General features: G+C 38.0%; 1 pseudogene; it reads right to left on the reverse strand.

Moving 5' to 3' along the window:
• Nucleotides 1-3,357: 3,357 nt before the first annotated feature.
• On the reverse strand, nt 3,358-3,965 carry LOC117215499 (annotated as a pseudogene).
• Between the last annotated feature and the right edge of the window lie 1,069 nt (nt 3,966-5,034).

Here is a 5,034-nt window from a genome sequence, read left to right on the forward strand (position 1 = left end):
ATGTATGGGTGTGTGATTTGTCAATAATTGAGGATGAGTAAGGATAACTATTATCATTATTATTATCATTATTCTTATCATCATCATCATCATCATCATCATCATCATCATCATCATTACTATTATTATTATTATTATTATTATTATCATCATCATCATCATCATCATCATCATCATCATCATCATCATTATCATTATTATCATTATTATCATTATTATCATTATTATCATTATTATCATTATTATTATCATTATCATTATTATTATTATTATTATTATTATTATTATTATTTTCTGTGTCCCTTGGTTCTCCTGTTATTTCTCATTCTTCTATTACGTGTCTCGGGTCTTCTTCTTTCTTTTTACATAGCTTGCATCTTTTTTCTCCCTCTTCTTTCCAGTATTCCCTTGATTTAGTCTCGTTTCCACATCTGAATCTTGCTAATATTTTTCTGTCCTTCCACTTCATCCTCCCTTCTAAGTATTTTGCTAACTCTTCTTTGGCGATTTTTCTATAATGTTTGTCATATTTTGATTCCCTTATCCTTTCCCCCTCTCTTCTGCTTCTCTCTTTCTCCTTTCTTCTATAATTTGGTCTAGTGTCATCTTTTCTTGCTCTTCTCTTACTTCCATCTGTGTCCCTCCATTTCTCATCCTTTCTAGTCCCTTCTTTCTCTTTCTTGCTCTTTTCCGTTATTGGCCATTTCCCCAGTTTCTCTCTCTTTCCTTTATGCACTTCTTTACTAGTTCCTTTTTTGACTCTATGGCTTTCCCTTCATACCTTGCTGCTCTTCCTAATACTTTTTCTTTGATTTCTGTTAGCTTACATTCTTCTATCGATATATAATTCGGTGTTGTCATATCTAAACCTAAGCTCCATTTCACATATCTTCTTTGTATTCTATCCAGCCTTTCTTCCATGTTCCAGCCTCATACCTATGCTCCAAACAGCGCCACGTTCTCTACCAGCGTTCCAAACATCTTCATTCTCCTCTTGTTGTCCTGTTTGGAAATTTTTTCTTCCACGCTCCATGTTTTCTTCATTGCTATTCTTGCTCTCTTTTTCCTGTCTTCTATGTGTTTCTCATCACTACCGTTTTTTCAGTAGTATGTACCCTAGGTATCTTATCTCGTCCACTTCTTCTAATTCTCGTTCTCCCCATTTCCATTTTCTTTGTCTCCTCTTGTTCTTTCGTTTTTTTCGAAAACTACACTCTTGGCCTTTTTCGTGCTCAGTTCCAATTCGGTTTCCTTTAAAAATATTTCGAATCTCTTTAGCATTTCCTTTAGCTTCTCCTCTCTATCAGCCATCAGCACAATATCGTCTGCATATGTCAATGACCATACCTTTCTTTCTCCTGCCACTATGCCCCCCCCCGACTTGTCCTTTCCTTAATTCTTCTTCCAGCCCCGCCACGTAGATGTTAAATAACGTAGGGCTCAACGGGCATCCTTGTCTGACTCCCCTCACTGTTCAAAATTCTTTTGTGTTGTTATTCTTGATTCTTACCACATTCTTTGTTTCTGCGTATATCTCTTTATTCCTTCTGGTTAAGTTTTCGTTAATCCCCATTTTTCTCATTTTCTCCTCCACTTTCTTTCTGTTTAGCCTGTCGAACGCCGCTTTTAAGTCCGCAAAGCAGGCATGTAGTTTTTCTTTTTCTCTACTCAACTGTTTGTCTATGATATGGTTTATCACAAATACCGCGTCTTTCTTTTCTGAATCCGAATTGGCTCTCTTTCAGTTTGTTTTCAATCTCTGCCTTCAGTCGTTCGTGCAGTATCCCTGCACAGATCTTGTATGCTGTATCCATTAATGTTACTTTTCTGTAACCTTTCCCTACTCTCTTGTCCCTCTTTTTATATATCGGACATATTTGCTCCTTTTTTCCAATCTTCTGGTATCCCCACCCCATTCCATATTTTCCTTAACAGAGCCCATAACGCTTCACCCACTTCCTTCGGTGCATACTTCCATACTTCATTTTCTAACCCGCCTTCCCCCATTGGTTTCTTCTCCTTCAAGTTTCTTAGTTTGTATATCACCTCTTCCATCTCTATATATTATCTTCTCTCTCCTCCATTATTTTCTCTTCTGCTCGATGCTCCTCTTTTTTCCTGCCCTCTTTGTGCTCTGTTCCTTCTAAAATTTCCATAAAATGATTTTTCCACTCTTCCTCGCTTATTTCATATAATCTTCATCTATATTCTCTTTTCTCCTTCTGTATTTATTTATGTATTTCCACGCTTCTTGTTCTGTTTTGATCTTCTTGATTTTCACCATTTCTTCTTCTTCGTATCTTTCCTTTCTTTGTTTGCACCTCTATTTGAATGCCTTTTTTCCTCCATAAGAGCTTCTCTACTGTATTTTCCTTTCATAAACTTTGTCACCTTCCTTCTCATCTCTCTTTTACTCTCGTTTCCTCTCTTTCTATTCCTTATCTTTACTTTCTTCTTTTGCATTGCTTCGTTTATCTTCTTGTTGATTTCTGTCCACATTTCCGCTACTGTTCTTCCGTTGCAGGTCCAGTCTTCACATTCGTCCAAGTATTTTTCCACACTTTTGTTTGTCCAGTCCCTCTTCTCCTTCTCTTCTTCTTCCTTTTCCTCATTTTTTTGTAATTCCGCCCCCCCCTATTTCTATTTCTAACGGCATGTGGCCTGACTCTGTTCTTTTTCCTATTTTCATGTAAATTATTTCTTCTGTCGCCTCCTGATTGCCAATCACATAGTCTATTACTGAGTTTCCTCTCTCGCCAATATAGGTCCGCTCCTCTCCTTCTTTATCGCTGCCATTGATTATCTTTAGCAGTGTTCTTCCTTCCACGTTTATGGTCTTGTCTTTTGATCGTCTGTTTTTTTCTTTCCCTACGTCCTCGTTTATCGACCCTCCCTCTTCTCCCGTTCTTGCGTTCCAGTCTCCGCCGATGATCACCACTTCCTCTTCTCTTCCGTCTACTCTGTCCTCTATTTTTTTCCATGTCCCTTATGTATCTTGATTATAAACCATCATTATCCTATACGTCTTGTAATTGTATATTATTTTTCTTCCAACTATATTATCACTAATTCCTTTATATCCTATTTCTCTTAGGTTTTTATTTATACCCGTTGTTATTCTTCCCTTTGCTCTTCCCTTTTTCCTTACTGTCATTGCTGCCCTGCATTTCCAGTCGAATTCTTTGGGTAGTCTATATTTTAACTTTTCTCTTTTGTCCTTACTTATTAGCTCTGCTACATTTCAGAAGCACGTTTTCATCCCCATTGTAGTCCCCCCTCCTGTTCCTCTTTTTTCATTTTCCTTCCCCTCTCTTTCTTTCTTCCTCCAGCCTCTCTTCGTTTTCGTTCCACCTGTACCATTTGTTTTCTATTGTTAGTTTCTTGTATCCTGTCCTTACATATTCGTCTTGTTCCATTCTTTCTCTGGCTACCCTTCTTATGTGTTGCTTCCCATCCCTTTCTTTTTTTGTCAGATCATCGTCCATGTATACACCCTTTTCCCATTTGCTTTTCTCCTTCATTATCCTTATTTTTTCCTCCATTGATTTCATCGTTGCCACTATTATTGTGTTCTTGCCCCCCCCCCCCACCCCACCTTTATCATATGTGCTTTTTCTACTTCTGCCCCTATCCACATTTTTTCGTTTATGAACTCCTTTACTGTCTCTTCATTGCTTCCTTCGTTCCAGTCCACTCCCTTGATTACTATGTTTCTTCTTCTTTCCTCTCTCTCTGTCCTGTCCTGATCCTCTCCAATTCTTCTGATTCTACCCAATAATTCTTTCTTTTCCCATTCCCACTCTCCTTTCTCTCTGTCTGTCTCTCTTTCCCTTCTTTCCCTTTCCTCTTTAATTTCTCTCTTCAGCTCCTCCACTTGCTTTTCCAATATATATATATTTTATTTCCTCGATCATTGCCTCGAATCCTCTTTCCATTTTCTCTATTTCTTCCACCACTGCCTCCATTACTTTCTCTCTGGCTGGTGTCTCTTTTTCTGTCGAACTGTATTTGTCCAGTGTATTTTTGAAGACTGCTTTACCAGCACTCCTTGGTCTTCCCCTGTTTGTCGCCATCTGCCGTTTCCCTACCTTACTTTGTTTTGCCGCGCTTCTAGCCTCCTAACCTCTTCTTTTCTAGTTTTTCTTATTTGTAGCTTTCTCTCGTTCTTGTCTTCTTTTTCGCTTTTCTTTTGCCTTCTCCTTGTATGCTCACTCTTTATTTTCCCTTCTTCATGCCTCTTTATGCTTCCTGTTCCTTTTTCCCTTCACACTTCACTTTTTCCACAGAGATCTCCGTCCGTGTGTTACCCTCGGCCCGAACCGAACCGAAAGCCCAAGTAAGGATTACTATTTTTGGCAAGCGAGTTTATGTAATTGTCCATTTTGTCGTGATATGCTTTAGAGAATTTTGTGTGTACTTAGTATCGATGTTAGTATAGTTGATATATATATCAGAGGCGACAGTCTGTCGCCCAACGTAGCCGAAGGTCACCGTCACTAATCTCGAACAATTACAATCGGATTGAATAACTACAATAGTTTAGTTACAGTTATAGTAGACTTTAGATTGCAATGTTGCGGGGCTATCCGAAGGTTCCCGGTGTCCTTTCATCTCCGACATACATACATATATATATATATATATATATATATATATATATATATACATACATATACATATATATATATATATGTATATGTGTATATTAGTTAGAGGAGGTAGAACAAGAATTTTCGCGTTGATGGATTGGATAAGAATGTGAATATTCGTTGTTTGATATATATTTATTCCTACGTTTGCCTTCTTCTTCTCTTTTAATTTCGCTATAGTAGTTTGTCGTTAGAACCAAAGCTCAGTTCATTTACTACGATGGTTTCTATTGCCACAATTTTCTTGCCCTTCGAGTTTAATAATCGAGAATGATTCCAACGATCCTCTCTGTGTGGGGTTCGTGTGGTTTCGCAAGCCTTGCCCATAGACGGGTAGTATTTTATCAACAGTGGGAGGAGGAATGCGAAGATCGATGGGTGTTTT

This window comes from Bombus bifarius, unplaced genomic scaffold (genome assembly GCF_011952205.1).
Source record: "Bombus bifarius isolate JDL3187 unplaced genomic scaffold, Bbif_JDL3187 scf7180000009675_frag, whole genome shotgun sequence".
Taxonomy (NCBI): domain Eukaryota; kingdom Metazoa; phylum Arthropoda; class Insecta; order Hymenoptera; family Apidae; genus Bombus; species Bombus bifarius.